Genomic DNA, 23,212 nt, shown 5'->3' on the forward strand with positions numbered 1-23,212 from the left:
ACTAAAATTGAGCCTCTGGTCTAGGGTGACCAGATTCTCAAAACGAAAACTGGGACAGTTCATAGACATAGAAGCAGGACTACAGTTTTCATTAACCGTCGACATAAAAGTAGGAATATTTGACAGCTGTTATAGACATCGAAAAAGGACTACAATGACAGCTGCCTCCTCAGACACAGATGAAGAATTACAGATGACAAATCAGATGTGTGAGACAGACAGCACTGGATTTTAAGCAGCAAGTGCACAATAGGATGTTTGGTTTTTCCTTTAACAATGCCAAGAAGGGCCTCCAAACTAGTTACTTGCAAAACTGGCAAAAAAACTTGCCTTATGCCCGAAGGAGAGAAGTAGAAGGGGGAGAAGGAAGAGAAAGGGAGACAAAAGGCACTATGATGCGGGAAGGGCGGAAGTCTGTGTCTCTGAGATGAAGGAAGGGATGAGAGAAAGCCTGTCTGTGCCTATGAGGTGTGGGATGGGCTGTGACTATAGGCCTGTCTCTGAGATGAGGGCGGGAGGACGGGATGGTGGCATTTCTCAGGTACAAGGCTAACTGTAAAACAGATGCAGTATGTTACTGGTGATGTCAGCTTTGTGCACGCTGCTGTCGTACATGAGGGTCTCCTGTTGAGCAGCTTAAAAAATACCTCTGGGCATTGTGTAAGCATCCATTCTTTGTTGTGATAAAACCCATGACAGCATGGTGCTCAAAAACATTTCCAAAGTGCATTTTGGAGAGGGCCTTTCTTCAGTGGCAGCTACTGTCCAATTACAAGCCAGAATTTCTGGTCGTCTGGTAGAACCGTCCAGCGCCCAGCTTCCCCCCTGGTAGGTGGTCTGAGTAAAGCAGAGAAGTGGTACTACAGCACGGACGTGTTGTAGGTCACAGTAAGCCGAGACCGCCTCTGACCCTGTGTATCTCACCCAACTATGTCCCATGAGACAACTGCACCTGCAGATGTCTCGCCGCTTCTACATCACACAGGGCCTTTAGATGTAGTAGAAATACTACCTGAGCAGGCTTGGAGGCTTCAGTAACTTGACCACATTATAACTTGTGCACGACACTTAACGATTCCCCCTACAATCCCTTCAATCACTCATGCACCCTGTGCCCTCCCAGCGCTCCCAAAAATGGCAGCGAGTTAAAGTCCCATACCGCGCTCTACAAGGACCAGGTGACATGACAGAAGTACTCAGGCTTCAAGTGGGATGAAAAAACTGGGGGGGCGGGGTCTCTCAAAGGGATGTGGCAGATGTAATTAAGGGTGTGGTTTAAAACACATAATCTAAATTAAAAAATCTATGCTTACCATAGTGTCCGGGCCGAAAAATGTGCTGTGTCTGTCATTGTAGTCAGATAAATAATACATGTAACATTTCACCTACAACAAGCCAGGACTATTAGCTTTGTCAGTTGCATAAGATCAATAAGCTACAACTTTGGCTTCATTGTACATAACATTGAAAATGCTTCAGTTCTGGAATGATGAGACAGTGAAAGAACTATAACCCCGGTCTCTTTGAAGGGTGGTATCGCTGCAGTGGTAAGATTTTTTTTTTCATCCTGAGGGCAAAAATGGAGAGCCTGACAGGCACCCCTTTCAGCACCTGTGCGAAGTAGGCAGAGAAATGTCCTGGTTAGGTCGAGCCTGTCCCATTCCGCAGGAATGGATAGGATCGAATTCATGTCGGCAAAATCCTCTTCAAACTAAGGGGTTTCAGCCCGGCGTTTTCTTGCAGTTCACGTGAAAATGCACGAGCATTCACGGCCAGGGCTTCTCCTCCCCTAGCAGCACTCCTCCCACACCAGCAACTCCCCCCTCCCACACCAGCACCTCCCCTCTCTCTCCCCGCAAACACAGCCTTGCCGTAGCAGCACTCCTCCCACACCAGCACCTCCCCTCTCTCTCCCCGCAAACACAGCCTTCCTTTCATTTCTCCTCCCCCTCCCCAGCCAGCTTCCCCCAGGCCGTGTTCCCTCAGATATGCTATTGCATATCGTTTGCTACCTCTTGTATTTTGTTGCTCTTGATACTTGCACAACTGTTACTATTGTCTCATGTAACGTAACGTTTGCTTTTGTAACATGCTCACTTGTAATTTTGGCTTCATGTATCTAAAAACGCCTCCCTCGCGCTCCTTTCTCCCTCTCTCCCGCTGCCTAGTCCTCCCACCCCCTCCCTCTCCAGCGCGCGCTCCACTCGCATCTGCCTGCTGCTCCCCCGCCCACCCCCCCACTCCCCCAACCAGCAATTCACACACAGCAACGCCACTCACACACGCAACGCAACTCATCCACGCAACCCCACTCATCCACGCAACCCCACTCATCGACGCAACCCCACTCACACACGCAACGCCACTCACACACGCAACGCCACTCACACACGCAACGCCACTCACACACACAACGCCACTCACACACGCAACGCCACTCACATGCAACGCCACTCACACACGCAACGCCACTCACACGCAACGCCACTCACACACGCAACGCCACTCACACACGCAACGCCACTCACACACGCAACGCCACTCACACACGCAATGCCACTCACACACGCAACGCCACTCACACACGCAACTCATCCACGCAACCCCACTCATCCACGCAACCTCACTCATCGACGCAACGCCACTCACACACGCAACGCCACTCACACATGCAACGCCACTCACACATGCAACGCCACTCACACATGCAACGCCACTCACACATGCAACGCCACTCACACACGCAACGCCACTCACACACGCAATGCCACTCACACACGCAACGCCACTCACACACGCAACGCCACTCACACACGCAACGCCACTCACACATGCAACGCCACTCACACACGCAACGCCACTCACACACGCAACGCCACTCACACACGCAACGCCACTCACACACGCAACGCCACTCACACACGCAACGCCACTCACCCACGCAACGCAACTCACCCACGCAACGCAACTCACCCACGCAACCCCACTCACCCACGCAACCCCACTCACACACGCAACGCCACTCACACACGCAACGCCACTCACACACGCAACGCCACTCACACACGCAATGCCACTCACACGCAACGCCACTCACACACGCAACGCCACTCACACACGCAACGCCACTCACACACGCAACGCCACTCACACACGCAACGCCACTCACACACGCAACGCCACTCACACACGCAACTCATCCACGCAACCCCACTCATTCACGCAACCCCACTCATCGACGCAACGCCACTCACACACGCAACGCCACTCACACTCGCAACGCCACTCACACGCGCAACGCCACTCACACACGCAACGCCACTCACACATGCAACGCCACTCACACACGCAACGCCACTCACACACGCAACGCCACTCACACACGCAACGCCACTCACACACGCAACGCCACTCACACACGCAACGCCACTCACACACGCAACGCCACTCACACACGCAACTCATCCACGCAACCCCACTCATTCACGCAACCCCACTCATCGACGCAACGCCACTCACACACGCAACGCCACTCACACTCGCAACGCCACTCACACGCGCAACGCCACTCACACACGCAACGCCACTCACACATGCAACGCCACTCACACACACAACGCCACTCACACACGCAACGCCACTCACACACGCAACGCCACTCACACACGCAACGCCACTCACACGCAACGCCACTCACACACGCAATGCCACTCACACATGCAACGCCACTCACACACGCAACGCCACTCACACACGCAACGCCACTCACCCACGCAACGCCACTCACCCACGCAACCCCACTCACCCACGCAACGCCACTCACCCACGCAACGCCACTCACACACGCAACGCCACTCACACACGCAACGCCACTCACACACGCAACGCCACTCATCATATTGTGCTGCAAAACTAAATACTTATAAGGTCCCACAAGCGAGACCTATTGGCAATGCCAATGCTTGTTTTTAAATAGCGTCTCAGTGCGAGTCCCTATTTAAAAAACGGGACATTTCTCTGTTTAACCTGGACACCGCACAAAAACTGGGACATTTCTGTAATTTGGAGCAAAATGTCGAGACACCGGGACGCTGCTACGAAAACCGGGACCGCGCAGGGGAAACCGTAACGTCTGGTCACCCTATCTTGGTCCCAAATATATATAGGAAGAGGAAAGGAAGAGAAGGGTGCAGCATAAAGAACAAAACAGAAAGAAGGCACCTATTGGGGAATCCAAAAGGTTGAAAATTATGCCCTCACCCACTAATTAGTGGCATGCTTCATCATAGGGCCGCTACGACACCCAAGCGCTGATCAACGTGCACGGTGGAGCGCAAAAGAAAAGCTTTTTAAGTAAAGAAAAAAGGAAGAATTCCAGAAGTAGGGATCCCTGTTGCAGACAAGAGAAAATATAAAACTGTCTAAGTAGGAATCTGACTCCTTCATTGTGGGTCCTACTTGGCAGGATTAAAAAAGTTTTAGGGTATATGAGAGGAGCGACATCTCCATTACCCTATCTGTTGTATCAACATGTTTCTGCCCTTGTTTGCTGCCCCGCAGTTTCGCTGGCATTCATCAGGACATAGGATCTTCTTAGTGCTCCCTCCTAGCCTTAACACTATCTGGCCGGGAACCTATCAATGGCAATACTTGTCTTAGTAGACACCCATCGTCTGCATACCCGGGTTTCTTAAATTATGCTCCATACTCGGGGATAGAGTGGGGACACCATCCTATAGTCACACTTTCTTCAAAGTACGAGTGTCTCCAATTTGGACACTCTCCTCCCTCCAAAATTAAATTATGCCTGTGTAATTTGGGAAATGTTGCTTTCTATATTATGCAAAACTCCCAAAATGATGCCACTTTGCTTAATTGCATGCCATTCGCAGTAAGAACTTGCCATTCATGGTAACAATGTACCGCGAACGCACTGGAACAGCAGAACGTGAGTGGCTGTTATTCACTCTGCTTGTGTTTAACCGCGTCCTTGTATCAATAATTGGAGTGAGGATGCATTTCATGCTAAAATGCAGCACAAAATGAAGGATTTGCATTTCTTGCAAAATTGCGTGATTTTGCGTAATTTTTCTGAGATTTTGCGCAAATGCATGAATTTCCCACACCCCTACTGGAAGGTAGCAGCCCAGGCTACCTGCAGTTGGGTTTTAAACCCTCTGTCGCAGATCTAGCACACAGCCTCGTGTTTCTAGCAAGTCCTCAGAGCCCATTTAGCTGTTATTTTCTCTTATGTTCTGTTCCTCACTTTCATATTCTCATTAAATGCTAGTTTCCCAGTAACATTTGCCCTCGTGTTATTCCAGAGTTTGCAATGCATATGGATGCTTTCTGTTTCATTTAACTGATATATATGCAGTCATCCTATGCCTACGAGGAATCTCTGAAACGGTTTCACATCTATGTAATATATGCTAAATTTGTTTTCTGTTGTCATTTTTATATTTTTGCACATAGCAATGAATCCCCTCCTTTGGCAGTGATGATGATGAGAAAGGAAAAGGCTAACAATTTGTGGGAAGCAGGAAGAATATCTTATGGCAGTTCTTATTTTTCCCGGGGATGGAAGCAGTTGGTATTAGTGTGCGCTAAGCTGTGCGTATGTGCTCCTGCCACAAGTGGATTGTGCTGTAATTGCATAAATATAGCACTTACTAACCCTGACAAGACATTGGATCACTTTGTGGCAGGTAGCATGCTGCTCCGTAACCCAAAATTGGTGTTTAACCCAGTGGTTGTTTTTTTCTTTCTTTCTTTCTTTCTTTCTTTCTTTGTTTTTTTCTTTCTTTCTTTGTTTAATTTATAAAATGTTCATTTTGCCAAGTGATTGTTACTGTAGTATTTTTTTGGTTATTGGGTTAGTCTTATGCTCGGAGGAACTGATTGAAGCATTTCCTCAAGTGGTGGATTAAGTTAATAGGATTTAGGTGTGATCATTAGGGTGAGTCCATGAATGTGGTAAAAATGGGGCTAGTAAATAGCGTAGTGGAGGTTAGATATTGTGAGGTTGCAAGGAGAGGTTACACAGAGAATAATTTGTGATTTATGAGGGTGGGGTGTGAAGAAGGGCTAGTGTAGGGTACATTCAGAGGCACACTAAGGCGGGCCCATGATGGGGCCGAAGTAGGAGAGCGAATAGTCCAACGCTATAAATCAAAGTCAATTTTCATGCAAAGTTGTATTTTAGGTATATGGTGGGGGGATAGTGAGATCGAATACAACCAGAAGAAATACAAAGAGCAGAACGAAAGGTTAAAATGTGATCCCTGTGGGCAGGTGGAATAGGTTGTTGTATCTTCAGATGTTCCACGCCTTTTGATCGAGTGGATACAGCCTATTGTTGTTTACATAGATAGTGAGCATTATCAAGATTATTTACCAATATGAAGCATTGAGTTATGCGGTGTGTCTGAATAATGACTCCCTTAGGTTCAATGGCTAAGATTGCGTAGAGTACGCAATCTCTGGGATTTGCATTGATCATAATTCATCATGTATTTTTGTAGGCAGACGCTTGGGTGGTAGGTTTCTAGGGGGATGTGGTTCTATGTGATAATATTAGGGGTTATTTGTAAAAGGATTCTGCAGATTTTGCTTTTCCTGGATCTTGGATTGAGTGTTCGCCGTGGCCAGGTGCTGCCACCTCAGTTCTCGGTGCGTGTGCTCTTCAAAAGCACCATGCACAGCCAGAGTCCACCTCCTCTGTACAAGACCCCAAGCACTAGGCGGTCTCATTGCTAGGTGGGGAAGCAGAAGCCAACCACGGATTGCCCTTCTCTGTCCCTGACACCACCCTTGATGGCCTGTTCTCATATATTCTTATGGACGTTCCATGGTCAGAAAGTAAAAATGGCTTTCGCAGAATTTTTAGGTTTCGCCTCGCTGAAAGGCTGCGCAGCAGACTTTCCGCGCAAGGCGAAAGCTTATGTCTAGAGATGTGTACTCATGTCCCGCCACTCTGTTCCATTGGCTAGCTCCATAAATGGAGGCTAGCCATTGGAACAGAGATCTGTCCGTCATGGCCGGAGCAGATTCGTGGGCGTTCCGGCTATTTTTACTCATCCCGCCCCCTTGCGATCGTCATGCGCGGGGGGCGGTGTTTATTTTTATTTTTTTACAGCTTTGTTTTCCACCATTTCGGAAGTGTCCTTTGCAGGGGTGGGTTGCGTGATGTCCCGCTCTCTGTTCCCGCCCCCCTCCCGCTGTCCGTGTGCCCGTTCCTGCTCCCCTCCCGCTGTCCGTGTGCCCGTCCCCGCCCCCCTCCCGCTGATACCTTGACCTGCCAAGTTCGCTTCCTAGCTCCGAGGATGAGGTTCCTCGGCGTCCGCTGCTTTGGCTTTCTCTCCTGTTTCCCTTTGGTCGTCATCCTCTCAGTGTCCGTTCCCGCCCCCCTCCCGCTGTCCGTGTGCCCGTTCCAGCCCCCCCTCCCGCTGTCCGTGTGCCCGTCCCCGCCCCCCCTCCCGCTGATACCTTGACCCGCCAAGTTCGCTTCCTAGCTCCGAGGATGAGGTTCCTCGGCGTCTGCTGCTTTGGCTTTCTCTCCTGTTTCGCTTTGGTCGTCATCCTCTCAGAGGCTCGGGTAACGTGTGAGTACGTCATTTTTTGGGGGTTGGTATTTCCTATATGAAATTTTGTTCTAATGCGTGTGAATATTCTCTCTGCGCTTGCGACCAGAAGTGCACAAAACCAGCAAATGTGAGCTGATTGAATAGGATTACAAGACCAATCAGTGAGCTAGCGTCCACGTAGGACGTGTAATATTACTTTTTCATGGTGTAGTATGTAATGGCGAATATATGGCCCTAAGTCACAATAGGAGACACATGATTTGATGTTTTTTTATTTCGACCCCGCCCCCCTCCACACTTTACTGGGATCTGACGCTGGCTAAAGTCAGGTTTGTTTAATGACACAAAGTTTCCACCCTGATGGCGATTTTCGTTGAAAAAGGTACATAAAGTGGGGTATGAATTTAAAAATCCCCATATGCAAAGTACTAACATTGACTGACGATACTACACGTCAGCCAGGGCTTTAAAATGGATGTAAAGTTGGGTGGGTCTCCAAATATAACATGTATTTGTGTAAAGTGCTCGTTCACCCAGATGGGTATCTTGATGCTGAAAGGTCAGCAGATAACAAGTGGCCGTGTGGGCGGTCAGAGACTCCCGGGGCTCGCTATCTGTAGGACGGGGTGTTCGAGGGTGTGGGTGGGGGCTCTCCGTGCCCTGCTCGCCAGGAGGAGGGTGGGGGAACAGCTGTCCGCTCATAGGGCCGAGTAGAAAAGCTTGATGGCTTTGTTGGTGTTAGATTTCTCACAGATGAGGTCTGTGAATATGGAACAGTTAGAGGATTAATGTAGGCACAGATGGAGCATACAATCAGTGTTGTATTCCGTTTTGAGCAGACTAAATGTCTGCCTTCTGTGACACAACTTTGTCCACGACACTCGCCTTTGGGCTAAGGTACCTGGTGTTGACCTTAAGAGCAGAAACGGAAAATCCTGCCATGCTGTCCTTTTAATACTCAACAAGGCTTTGTACAGGAAAAAGCCACTCTAGGCAAAATCGTTTAGCATTTCCAGAGAAATTTAAAGCCAATTAATATATTTCAGGACCATCAGAATTTTTTTTATCACAAAACGTGTGAATGATGTGTGTTGGCTTGATTGTAGCAAGCTCCTCACACGATTTAGAATCTTGATTTTATTTTCCCTTTTGATTTTCGCCTGCAATGCAACTCTTGACATCTACTTAGGTGGGCCTACTTTTCCGTCTCACTTCCTGGAAAGCACTTGTTTGTTCGTTCAACAGAACTCGTGCCCTGAAGCAGCAGATCCTGCCCCCGGAAAACAATGGACCTACCTGGCAAGGCAAAGACCCCGCCCTGGTTAAGTGATCTGCTCAGAATCACAGGATGTTGAGCTGATGCCGGGACTCGAACTCGGTTCCCCAGCTCCAAATTCGGCAACTCTGGCACCACAGCATCTATCCTGAAATGTTTATTTTAGATTCGCGCTTTCCATTCTTCACATCCCTATCATCAGTACTCGTGTTAGTCTAGTTAGTTCAGTCCACTCAAATGAAGACACCTCTAGTCTCAGAATGCGTAATCTATTACACTACAAATCATAACATGTACAGAAAGGGGTAGTCTGCGTTACAATGACGTGGCACACAAGAAGAGGGTGTACTGCTTCATCTACGTGGGGCGAGAGCAGTGCTTTAAATGGGCAGGCACTGAGTACCTGTACTTCTTTCATTTGAAAGGAATGGCACTTCAACATCCTTTTGCAGGAGATTTTCAACTCTTTATATAGGAGAGTACAGGCACTTCTCAGTTTGAAGCAGGCACCCTGATAGTGGGAGTACCCGCACTTCTATATTCTCATTTAGAGCACTGGGAGAGAGCTGCTCGCTTTACAGCAACATGACACAAAGAATGTATGACATTGTTCTACATTCTGTCCATCAACTGTGTTTTTTGCAATTTCACCCCGAGTGGGCTGGGGATGCTCAGACGTGAGTCCCAGGCTCTCCACACCACTGGAGTCCTGCTATCCAGGCTGATGAAGGCTGATAGCCAGAAACCGGTCCTTGGATGCTTGATTCCGGTCTGGGAAAGACATGGCTTGGTAGTTCGGACTGGACTGTTCCCATGAGGCACAGGGTCAGAGCTGATTTGCATATAGCCAGTGTCTAACCCAGGGTGGTGTGGAGTGCAAATAAACGATGGATTTAGGCCCAGATCCTTGTACTGGGGTGAATGTATGACATTGTTCTACATTCTGTCCATCAATTGTGTTTTTTGCAATTTCACCCCGAGTGGGCTGGGGATGCTCAGACGTGAGTCCCAGGCTCTCCACACCACTGGAGTCATGCTATCCAGGCTGATGAAGGCTGATAGCCAGAAACCGGTCCTTGGATGCTTGATTCCGGTCTGGGAAAGACATGGCTTGGTAGTTCGGACTGGACTGTTCCCATGAGGCACAGGGTCAGAGCTGATTTGCATATAGCCAGTGTCTAACCCAGGGTGGTGTGGAGTGCAAAAAAACGATGGATTTAGGCCCAGATCCTTGTACTGGGGTGAATGTATGACATTGTTCTACATTCTGTCCATCAACTGTGTTTTTTGCAATTTCACCCCGAGTGGGCTGGGGATGCTCAGACGTGAGTCCCAGGCTCTCCACACCACTGGAGTCATGCTATCCAGGCTGATGAAGGCTGATAGCCAGAAACCGGTCCTTGGATGCTTGATTCCGGTCTGGGAAAGACATGGCTTGGTAGTTCGGACTGGACTGTTCCCATGAGGCACAGGGTCAGAGCTGATTTGCATATAGCCAGTGTCTAACCCAGGGTGGTGTGGAGTGCAAAAAAACGATGGATTTAGGCCCATAACCTTGTACTGGGGTGAATGTATGACATTGTTCTACATTCTGTCCATCAACTGTGTTTTTTGCAATGACACAAAGAAAGGGCATGTTTTGCTCCACCCTAAGATGCTACACCTGGGAGGCGAAGGGCGGGGCGTTCCTCTTTTCGTGGGCCGGTGGGGACTTTCCTGACTGATGTCATTTTACCGCTAGGTTGTCGGTAGTGATAAAAACACCTGTCACCAGGGGAATTTAAAGTAGCTTCTTAACGCAGGGTGGGTGTGGTGTGCTTTGCATTGCGCGCTTATGCGCTTGTCAGCAAAGCAGGCTGGTAGAAAGAAATGACAACATTTATCACCGGTTGGGTGGTTGTGTGTGGCTCTGGGTGGGTGTGTGTGGCTCTGGGTGGGTGTGTGTGGCTCTGGGTGGGTGTGTTTTTTGGTCTGGGTGTGTGTGGCTCTGGGTGTGTGGCTCTGGGTGTGTGTGTGTGTGTGTGGCTCTGGGTGTGTGTGGCTCTGGGTGTGTGTGGCTCTGGGTGTGTGTGTGTGTGGCTCTGTGTGTGTGTGTGTGTGTGTGGCTCTGGGTGTGTGTGTGGCTCTGGGTGTGTGTGGCTCTGGGTGTCTGTGTGTGTGACTCTGGGTGTGTGTGTGTGTGGCTCTGGGTGTGTGTGTGGCTCTGGGTGTGTGTGGCTCTGGGTGTGTGTGTATGTGTGTGGCTCTGGGTGTGTGTGTGTGTGTGTGTGGCTCTGGGTGTGTGTGTGTGGCTCTGGGTGTGTGTGTATGTGTGTGGCTCTGGGTGTGTGTGTGTGTGTTGCTCTGGGTGTGTGTGTGGGGTTCTGGGTGAGTGTGTGTGTGGCTCTGTGTGTGGGTGTGTGTGTGTGTGGCTCTGTGTGTCTGTGTGGCTCTGTGTGTGTGTGTGTGTGGCTCTGGGTGTGTGTGTGTGGCTCTGTGTGTGTGTGTGTGTGTGTGGCTCTGAGTGTGTGTGTGGCTCTGGGTGTGTGTGTGTGTGGCTCTGGGTGTGTGTGTGTGTGTGACTCTGCGTGTGTGTGGCTCTGGGTGTGTGTGTGTGTGGCTCTGGGTGTGTGTGGCTCTGGGTGTGTGTGTGTGGCTGGCTCTGGGTGTGTTTGTGTGGCTCTGGGTGTGTGTGTGTGGTAGTAATTGCTGTCTGCTGAGCTCGTCCGTAGGGTACAATAGGTCTCACATTTGCAAGAGATTAAGCTAATGGCAATGTAAATGACAATGCCATTTATTTATCTGTTTTCAAAACCAACACATAAATACAAATTTTGTCATTTACAATGCCAATAGCTCAAACTTTTCCAAAGGCGAAACCATTGCATTGTAAATGCTTGTTTAGGTTTGGTGTAGGTCATGACATTTTTTTGTTAAAGAAAACATGTACAGAATACACATACACAACTTAATGAGCTTTGAATCAGCCACCTACAACCTTTGGCTTCTTTAGCTCAGGACCGATCATCCATCGGCTTGAGACATTGTTATTGAGTATTCCAATCTCACGCTCTCTGTTGGTGGTTTGGGTGTACCCGTCCACCCCCACTAGGATGCATGAGGGACTATTTTACATCTACAGAGTAAGTCAATCATACTGTTTTACATCTTCAAAGTATGGTCAGCCCGGTTACCCCGCTCCACCGTGCCAGAGAAAGGTCCAGGCCCTTCAAGCGTGCTAATTTCTAGTTTGCCGAATGCGCATGGCTCTGTGATCTCCACCCTTACCTTGCATTTACAGTCATTTTGGCCACCTGTGTATTTCTGAGACCCCGTTTACTCTTCCTTGCCATGTGCGTCATTTAGGGTTGGGTCACAGCTGTGACCCCTGGCTTGCTGTTTGCGACCCCTGGCTGCCTTTGTGGCCCCTGGTCTTAGAGAGCACAACAGTAGTGGCATGAACAAGGAAAACGAGACTCAAATGAGTTCTGTTTATTTGTAGTTGCGTGCCCAAATCTGGGACGTTCTAAATCATTCAATCATATTACAGTGTCTCTAGAAAGGTTTTAATGGGGCACACAAAAGGGGCATGATAAAACAGGCGGGCCCACCTATAACATGCAATTTTGAGTGTGTGCGTATATATATATATATATATATATATATATATATATATATATATATTATATATAGAAAACCAATCCTGTATTGCAACGGTTTCAGAAAGCAGGCACCGACTCCGTGGGATTCGTAATCAAGGGTCTTTAATGTCAAGAAAGACGACCAGACGCGTTTCGGCGGACAAGTCCGCCTTGTTCACTACATCTGTATATATATATATATATATATATATATATATATATATATATATATATATATATATATATATGTATAATTAATAATCTAGGGCTAGATGTAGGTAGCTAAATACTGGTCGGTAACGTCCGTAATTCAGTAATTATCCCGTTACCGACCGGTATTTAGCCTTTTCTAATGTAGGAGGCAGGTTTTAAGGATTCGGTAATTTACCGATTCCTTATTTTAAGGAATCTGTAAATTACCGAATCCTTAAAAGCTATGTAGGAGGCACTCAAGTGAGTGCATGTTAGCTTTAAGGATTTGTTATTTACCACCAACTACAGGTTGGTGCTAAATACCGAATAACTTACATAAAGCATTTTTTTGCTTTTTTCTCAGTGCCATGTGGCAGACATGCATGCCCTTAGGGCATGTATGTGCGCCACATGTGCACACATGCACGATCCAGGGGTGCAAAAGAGTGTCAATGTGACACCCTGCCACCCTTGAATATGCTCCCCCTATTACCGATTCGGTATTTACCGAAACGGTAATAGTGAATGGCTTCCCATTCATTCCTATGGGCCTCCAGGCCCATAGGAATGAATGGGAAGGTGATTCCTTATTACCGATTCGGTAATAATGAATATTACAGAATCGGTAAATTTTACCGATTTATTACCTACATCATATATAACGATTCTTAAATACCAATTCGGTAAAATTCGGTATTTCGGAATCGGTAAATTGTGATTACCTACATCTAGCCCTTAATGCTCCTGAAGCAGGTTCAAGATACAAAGATAACAAAAATGATATCATATATATGTGTATAGCGTGAACAAGGGCACTTGTGCTCGAAACGCATCGCTGATTTTGGTTCTGTGTAACTAAAATAAATAACATCATTTGCTGATTTGGTGGTCCGTATCCTTTTTGTTGTTGGCGCGGAGGCTGTGACCACGAGCGCAGAGCAGACAGAGGAGGAACTTTTGTGCTCATATATATATATATATATATATATATATATATATATATATATATTTTTTTTTATTTATAAATGTGGGTGCGTGTGATAGAAAAATAGATTTGTATCTGCTTTATAAATCTGGTGCAGTATTTTATTTGTGTGGACTTAATATTAAATCTTTCATTTATTGTTGCCTTTGGGAGTTCAGCTGTGTCACTACCTTAATGTTGTTATTTTGAAGGTCATGTGGCAACACCTTGTAACATGATCTGAGTAAAAATTAACGTGACTGAGCATTTGGATAATGTCACTTCCGCTACATCTGGCATTTTGATGAACCAACGCCAATGATTCTTGCTCCAATTTTGCAGAAAACTGAGTGTTATAGAGAGGGGAGGGCACTAGGACCCTGCAGATGCAAGACAATTGGGACATGAACACCCCTTCTGGGTAGCTGGGAGGAGCAGGAGGTGTGGGCATGCAGGGAAAGCGACACACACACACACTAGAGTTGGCAGTTTTGAGGTTGGAAGGGATTATGCTTTGTGGCAATCCAAGCACACCTGTCATCTGTATACCTGTGGCGTAAATAAAGAAGGGACACCTGACCACCTACCGCTTCTGTGTGATTCTTTGGACCTTGGAGCGACATCTGCGACATTGAGTATCTGTATTTAAAATATTGTTAGTACATGTGCACTTGTTTACTCTTTAGAGGACTCTAAAAATATATATATATATATATATATCTTTAATTCTTTTTATTGCAACAATACAGAAAAACTGCAGTACATCAGCGGTACAGGTCACAGAGGTGATATTTTGACCAGTTGTTTACATTATTATCTTCTTGTTGTCTGAGAGAGTATTATCATTCGGATACCGTACTCAGCTGCCAGGTTCAGAACCCCATCAAAGCCCCTGAAAGGCCCGCCATTGATCCCAGATTTTACGACATCCCCTACTTTGGTATATTGCACGCTCCGCTAGCCAGCACTTATCCATGCCTGTTCTCCAGTCCCTAACTCGTGGAAATGCCCTCGCCCCCCAATTCCTGGCCAGGTTACGCTTAGCAACCACGCCCACTTGTGCCATATCTTCTTAAAATATTTGAAATCCCCTTTGTTGTGGTTTCAAGCGCTAGGCATAGTTGGAGAAAAGTTCCACGAAACACTATTAAACCCATCTCATTCTACACCACCAATTCCAATCTTTAAACTTTACTCTTTGAAAGGAGTGAAATTTGGGGATTATTAATTCACTTTCTTTAGTCCTAGGCTTGCTTCAGTCAATAGGTGTGAGGGGACTGGTTAGGACAGGATGTCCATCTTATTCCATCATGAACACTGTTTCCAGATCCGGTTTTTAACTATGACCTGGTGAAATCCAAAGTCATCTCGCCTCATTTTGTAAATTTAGCGGTACGCTTGTTATGCAAAATTCCTGAAATTATGCCATTATGCCCCCTGGATTAATTTTGCTGCATTCTTGGCAGACTTTAAGTGCGGGAGCACAGGAACAATGTGAACAGTCAGAACGTGAGTGGGGGTTGGCGCGAATCCTCCCAATGTGTTCTCCAATCAGATCAAATCCAGAGATAGTATCTCCCCTAATGCTGCCAGAGAACGTCCTACCACTCCCCCCAACCTCTAGCATGCGCCACTAAGTCTACGCCGCTGCACCCCTCTTCCTATCCTCGCCCCTCGTCCTCTCGCCTAGTAACTAGCAATCACCTCACCCTCAGCTCACCAAATTTTCCCCGCAACAGTCCCGGACCTTCCCACTGAGCTTACCTTGCCCTCTTCCCACCCCTCCCCCCAGTAACCAAGCCTTGGGGGGTTCGAGTTCCCCGGCCTGCTCTCCCGCTCAGGCCCCCAGACCCTGTCCTGACCCCACGGGTACTCGCCCGCAAGTACAACCTACCCCCTTGGACTTTGAATCCCTTAACACTAGAGCATCCATCATAGTTCAGTAAGCCCTATTAGAATTGAGGAATATCCTTCTCCTCACTGAACAATCGCCATCCTCAAGCCCTCCCTTTACTCAGTCCTGCCCCTTCTCACCATACCCATCCTCCAACCCATGCCGCTGGCCAGCAGACACCTTCGCCCGCACAAACATCCCAACTACCTCTCAGAGGAGGATACCCTAGCCCTCCTCTGATCTTACATGACCTCCCCCGGATTCCCCAGTCCTCCTGACAAGAAAATCGATCACCTGATTCCCACTATCCCAATCAACACCAACAGATCATCATCCCTCCGTAATAGAGGAGTAAACAGCAATAACTTAACACAAATACCCCTATCCTCCCCTTCCAACAACACTTGTCCCAATGCCCCTCTCTCCGGCCTCCGTCTTAACTGCCGCTCAGCTGCGAGACATGCCTCTGACATTGCCGCCCTCATCCTAATCCATGAAACGGATGTAGTTATCCTAACCAAGTCGTGGCTCAAGGGTTCATCCTCTCCTTACCTTGATTTACTGGTCCCACCAAACTACAACATCGTTAGACTTGACAGTCAAGTAAAAAAAGGGGGAGGTATTGCATGCATTTACTGCTCAGACCTCCTTGTCACAGAAATCCATGCAGAACCCACGGACTCCTGCAAATATCTTGCCCTATCCATTGGTAACAACTCTACTCAGCTATGCAAATTGCACATCTTCTACCACCCCCCAGGCAAGAACAAAATATTTATTGATCTCCTCATGGAAATCATTACTACTAAAGTCTCCCCCCATTCCAATGACATTTTCCTCTGTGACTTTAAGCTGCATTGGAATGACCCCAATGACTCCCATGTCAACGCTGTCAAAACCTTCCTCGCTGACAAATCACTCAGGCCTGCTCCCTGCCAACCCACTCAAAAGGTACCACGTTGGATTGGATCATCGCCAAGGAATCGGCCGTCAAGCTGAAGTCAATTGATCCATGTGACTGGTCAGACCACCAAGTCATCACCTTCCTAATACCCGACTGTCGCATGAAAAGACATGGACAACAGGTAAAACCGAAAAGTTGGCTCAGAGACACTAAGAACCTTGACCTCGAGAAGCTGACTGCTTGCTCCGAGAATGACCTACACCCCCCCAAATCTATCTAAGGTCAACCACCTCACTGAGCACTACAACTCTAGTATGTCCATCATTTTGGATGATCTGGCCCAGCTAAAGCTCAAAAGGTCCCAAATCAAAAGACAAACACCCCTGGTTCAGCGGACCCCTCAATGGCGAAAGAGGAGCTCTACAACTCAAAGAAAAAAACTGGAGACAGCACCCCTCAGCCACCCAACTTAAACTTCTCTGCCAGGCCAGAAATACCTACAACAAGAACATCTTCATATCAAAAAAAGAGTTTTTCAGATCAGAACTGGAAAATGCCAAGAACAGACCCTGCAAACTCTTCAAAATAGTCAAATTTCAATCAAACAAACTAGCGAAATCATCCAAAGAAACTACAAAATCACTAATAACCTGTGATGAGTTCTCCTCCTTCTTTACAACCAAAATCAATTCGCTAGTTATTGAACTTAATGCCACCTCAAACTTCCCTTCTCCTCTTAACGGGACCCATCTCTCACCTCTTCCCACCCAGGCAACACCCAAAAACAATACTCACTGGTTCGACTTCGTACTTTATGATGACCATTCCATCTCGAAAATTCTATCCTCCTTAAAACCAAATACCCACTTCAACGACCCTCTCCCCGCCAACTGCTTGGCAGCGACCTCCCTACTCATTGCTCCCATTTGGACTGCAGTCATCAACGCTTTTCTTCTTCAAGGGTCCATACCTGACTCCCTGAAATCCGGGACAGTCATCCCCATCCTAAAAAAACCCACTCTGAATCCGGCAATTCCAGACAGCTTCAGACCAATTTCCAATATTCCTCTTCTTGCGAAAGTGCTGGAGAAATGTGTGCAGCTACAACTCAGCCAACATATCGCTAATTTCAATCTGCTCGACGATTTTCAATCTGGTTCCAGGCCTGGACACAGCACTAAAACGACTATTCTTCACATCGTTGATGATGCTCTCCAAGCTCTTGACTATGGCATAACCTGCCTCCTGATCCTTCTGGACCTCTCGTCGGCATTCGATACCATCAACCATGAAAAACTTCTCAAACGCCTCGAACACAGGAATGGTCTAGGAGGTATGGTCATCAAATGGTTTGGTTCCTTCTTCCAGAACCACACCCGGTGATTATTAGTCAACAGCAACCTTTCTGCACCCTCCCCGATATCAATCGGTGTCCCTCAGGCTATACTCAGTCCCCTACCCTCTTGAATCTCTACCTTGAACCCTTAGCTGAAACTCTTCGCACGGCCAACATCTCCCTCCATATGTACGCCGATGATACCTAGATATACATCAAAATCTCTTCTCTGTAGGAGATTACCCACCTGAATGACGCCCTGAAACAAACTGATCAATGGCTCGCCAATAACCTGCTCAAACTGAATGCCCAAAAAATGGAGATCCTCCTCATCTCCCCCCTAATAACTCCAATGACTCCGGGAATTGATTAACTCAATCACAGCCCTAACCTGCACACCGACCATAGTGGATTTTGCCAAATCTCTTGGTATAACCTTGGACAGCAACCTGCATATGCGCGAACACATCAACTCGATGGCCAAAACGGCCAAGTTCCATCTGAGTTACTTGAGAAAACTAAAACCCTTCCTTGAAACTGCCGACCTAAAAATCGCAGTTCAGGTGTTAGTTATCTCCAGAATTCAATACGGCTGCTCTACGCTATCTGGCCTACCAAAGACTTCCATGGCCCCTCTAAAACCTTGCCTCAACGCAGCAGCTAGACTCATATCTGGCTCAAGAAAATTTGACCACCTTTCACCACATCTGAAGGCCTTGAACTGGTTTCCTCCCGAAGCCAGACTCCAGCTTAAGCTGGCCTGCATCACTCACAAAGCCCTGTACACGAACTCCCTGGTATACCTCACCCAGAAAATTGTGGTATATGGGAAACTCAGAAACTCCTGTCTCGCCAGAGACCTTGTGCTCCAGCCACTCCGCTTCTGCAAGGAAAAAACTTATAACCGAGCGTTCTCTGGGGCTGCTCCAAGAATCTGGAACTCACTACCGTCCTCCATCAGAAGAATACCTTCTTTGTCAATCTTCAAAAAGGAAGCTAAACCCTCCTAATGAGCAAATTCCTCCAATATGTAAATGTAAATGTTTGTATTTTATATAGCGCACTTCTACCCGGAGGCCTCGTAGCGCTGTATTCATACCGCTGCGGAACCCATCCTGGCTTTCCTGTGAAATGTCCACTCCTGGGCACCCCCAAGGTGAAGCCAGGCATCCACAGCGCTGCTGGGGCCGTTGTGGAGATTAAGCAAGCTATTGCCCAGAGTCACAGAGTGGGACCCATGATTAGACTAGGCACCGAGGCGAGAATTATCAGGTCCGGGGAAATTGAGCCCAAGACCCGCCGAGGCAGGAATCGAACCCTGGTCCCGGGCCAGACCTCTGCATCAGGGTCTGCCGCTCTAACCATTGAGCCACACTTCTCCACTCTCCTTGATTGCATATACCACCTTTTATAATGACTTTTGTTTCTGTGCATAATCTCCTATACTGCTTGGCACTCTCTGTGTACCAACTCTCACTCCTTCAAATGTTCTGCTGGTTCCCTCTGCTTTTTGCTAACTTCTGTACCCTTGTATACAATTGCTGATTTTCCCTATTTATCGCATACATGTCGCTCGATTATTTTATTTCTGCACTGATTATTGTATATAACTCTGGCTTTTGTCCTGTTGTTGTTCAATTCCCTAACCCCCATTCCTTATTTTTTTGCCTATGCCTAGTACTTAATATGTTTATCCCTGTAAAGTGCTCTGATACCCTAACTGGTCATGTTCGCGCTCTTTAAAACCTCAAATAAATAAATAAAAATAAAGATGTTGTTTGCAGCTTTGTGTGTTTTTGTGCTTTTTTTAGCAAATATTGCCTCCTCACATGCAACTTGGATGCACCGATGAATTTTTATGCTAGAATAAACCGATAACAGCTGGTTTCGCACTTCTCATAATTTCATGTAGTTTATGGAGAATTTTAGATAATTATTCAAAAGTGAACTTTTGCACACCTCTTCTATGACCCTTCAAATCATTGCTAACACTTACGTTAGTCATACTACTTCAGTGGGTGCAAAACAGGACTGCGCATCCAGAAGGCATCAGGTTGTCACACGAAAGCCCAAGACTGCAGACAGTGCCTGTGATGACATGAAGTGAGGTATCTAGACTAGTGCAGGACGAAGCCAAAATAGGGCTCCCATTTAGAGGTCAGATAACAAGTCAGACATCCTTCAGAAGCCATGGTATTAGCCAGGCCTGGGCGTAGTTCGTGCAGTTTTGCTACGCGGAACTCTGCGAAGTTACAAGAAAACTCCACGAAGTTCCGTGAGTGGCGGACTGCAGTGCGAACTGCAGTTTGTGCTGTTATTCCTGTCGCTCGGGTAGCGCTCGCGAACTTACCAGGGAAAAAACTCCACTGACCATAGCGAAGCATAGTTTTCTGCACTCCGCGAGCTCTGCGCAGTGCAGAAAACTCCACAACCTCCACGAACGGAGCGAAGTTCACCGCCCAGGCCTAGTATTAGCCCAATAACACTATTAGAGAAACTCCTGGTAACGTCCAGTCTTGTACTCAGGGCTGGACTCGTCGTAGCGGGCATCAGGCGTTTTCCCGGGAGGCTGGAAGGGTGCAGGCCGGTTTTGCAGCAGTGGGGGCCAGGTTTTGTTTTGCATTTTAGAACCAGGATTCCTGCTACACCCATTTTAACATCAGTACGACAGGCCCCAGAATTAGGCCTCTGTGAAATTTAAATTATGAAGAAGTAATTCTCATACTTTGGAACATTCTGCACCATACTTTGTGATGCGTAATTCCCAACATTACACTGTGATCTTGCTAGGGAATTTAATGCAAAATCGATCGTTTATGGAGTTGATCCAATGTATTTTATTTCAAATTCTCAATAAAAAGAACATCAGGAGTTCGAGGTTAACAGTTCTCTTCTTTTCTTCTGTAGGAAGTTGGGAAGTTCCTGTCCGCCGTTACCCTCGACAGAAAGGAGAGATCAGGTAAGTCACTGTTATAGGTGTCTTTATATTCTTATTTGTAAAGGTTAGTGTAGTGATTTCTTTTGTATGATCTGTCCAAGAAGTAGGGTTAATGGGAAAGGAGCTCAAAATGAAATAAGGTCGGCGACATAGTTTAAAGAAGACAGAAAGAAAAAGAAAATCAAGAAATATGTCTTAGCGACAAGGGTAGCACCGTCTTTCAGCCCCACCCGTCCTCTTTTAAGAAATTATAATGTCCCCTCTTTATTCCCGCCCGCCTCCCATTTGTTGCTTCCCTCCAGCTTTCCAGCTCTACTCCAGATCCTTCCACACACCTGACTGAACCATGTTCCTCCTGGAACGTGGCTAGGGGCGTCATTACTATGGCGGGCGAACAAACTCCAACCGCCACCGTAACGGTATACAGGACCGCCTGCCAGGGGTGTGGTGGTCCCGTCATGCAAATTAGGTTGCGACCGCCACCCTGGCGGTCGCATCCTGCATATAATGCATTGTGGCGGGCGGTGCTGTCAGCAGCACCCGCCGCAATGCACAATATACATGTTGTGCATTTGCATGCAGGCATTGCGCGGTGCCTGCCACCTTGTGCATGAAAATGGAGGAGGGTACCATGGTTACACCCAAGTGCACCCCCACCACCCCCCAACCCCTAGGGGCCCGCAACAGACCCCCAAAAGTAGTCTGCCTGACTTTCCATGGCGGAGTCTCCGCCATGGAAAGTCCTGCACTGCTGGCTCCCAATATGGATGGCAGTGTCTTGCAGACACCGCCACCATATTGTAGCCCTTTTCCGCCGGGTCGCATATCTGACCGGCGAACTGTTTTTCTATCCGCCGGGGTCCCCCCACCATCGTAATATGGCGGGGGGAAATGGTAGGCAGGCGGTGGAAAATGGCAGGCGGATCGCCATACTAATGACCCCCTAGGAGTGGAACTCGGCCAGCAAACAGGACGAGTCCTCAGCTCCCCAGGTGTTGCAGAGTTCTCCACGGTCCTCTTACAGGCCTCCGGTTCCTCACGTCTCAACTCCTCCTGTTCCTCGGACCTGGGTCAGAAACTTGCAGCTTGTGGTCTCCCGCCGCACCACCTCCTGGACGGGCACCTTCCAGCTCTCCGTTCTCCTATCTCACTGAGTCCGCCCACCTCTTTTTCTGGACATGTGCAAGTCCCAAAGGAGTTCTGGTCTTCACAGGGTTGCCTGACTTCCAGTCTGGTCGCATCTGCCCTGTAATAGAAGAAGGGCGCAGTCGGCTCCAGGAAGGTAAATCGCCTCATTCTCAGCCCCAGGTTTGTGACATACACCATTACACCACCTTATGTAATTACGTGCTATTGGCGTAAAAACTTACTGGGAAATGTGCCATTTGCTGTAAATATTTATCACAAACACACAGCAACAACAGAACATCAGCAGCTGTTGCAAATGCTAAAATACAGCACAAAATGACAGATTTACATTTTAGGTAATTACGCCTAATTTCACCTGATTTTGACAAAATATTGTGTAATTATGTGAAAGCAAATGACTCAAATTTTGCACACCCCTACCCAGAATGTAAAGCTAAAACCTGGGCTGGCAGACTCAAGAGGTCTGTTTTTACAATGTCACACAAAACTACACTGTGAAAGCCCTGCCCATCGCTGACGCACCTGTACTACAATCATAGCTAACCTTTTGAGCCTTCTGCTCTAGCAGGAGACCACAGACGGCTAGTGGTAAAGCACCTCTATGTGAAGACAGCCAAGGAATTATTCTAACAGTTTGGATGTTGCCAGCAGTAGCAGAAGTGATATCACAAATAATGGGCCCGATTCACAGAATGAACTTAAGACTCAATCCTAAACTTACTACTATTTTGGTATTCACAGAATGCACTTACTACTTTTAGCATTCACAGAATGAACTTACTACTTTTGGTATTCACAGAAGTTAGGATTTTGTCTTAAGTTTGTCTTAAGACAGACTTAAGACAGACTTAAGTTAGGATGTTGTCTTAAGTCTGTCTTAAGTCTGTCTTACGTGTGTCTTAAGACAAACTTAAGACGAAATCCTAACTTCTGTGAATACCAAAAGTAGTAAATTCATTCTGTGAATGCCAAAAGTAGTAAGTGCATTCTGTGAATACCAAAATAGTAGTAAGTTTAGGATTGAGTCTTAAGTTCATTCTGTGAATCGGGCCCAATATGACCTCTCCAATTACATTACAGGATTGACCTATTGTCTCCACCCTTGTCCCCACAGCTCCCATTCCATTGGATCCTGATGAGCTAGGGAATAAAGCAAGGAATTAACCCTTTTTACTTCTTGTTCCTGTCACCACCTTCATGACCCTTGAGGTCAGACATGGCAGAGATAGTTCCTGTGGCACCAAAGGGCAACCTCTTCCTAGCCCAGATTGACATGCATGCCTAACAATCCTAGAAATAGAAATACGTTTCTGAGGTATCTTCCAAAGCCCCAACAAGAAGTAGTTTCCAATA

The 23,212-nt window shown here is 47.3% G+C and overlaps 1 long non-coding RNA gene across 3 annotated transcripts in view; it reads left to right on the plus strand.

Annotated features, from left to right (window-relative positions):
- Positions 1-23,212, plus strand: part of LOC144798872 (uncharacterized) — a 1,194,519-nt gene that overhangs the window by 573,867 nt on the left and 597,440 nt on the right. For all 3 annotated transcript variants that reach the window (XR_013603685.1, XR_013603683.1, XR_013603684.1), the window contains exon 2: positions 20,680-20,731. This is a non-coding gene — a long non-coding RNA (uncharacterized LOC144798872). The remainder of the gene's footprint in view (positions 1-20,679; positions 20,732-23,212) is intronic.

This window comes from Lissotriton helveticus, chromosome 12 (assembly GCF_964261635.1).
Source record: "Lissotriton helveticus chromosome 12, aLisHel1.1, whole genome shotgun sequence".
NCBI lineage: Eukaryota > Metazoa > Chordata > Amphibia > Caudata > Salamandridae > Lissotriton > Lissotriton helveticus.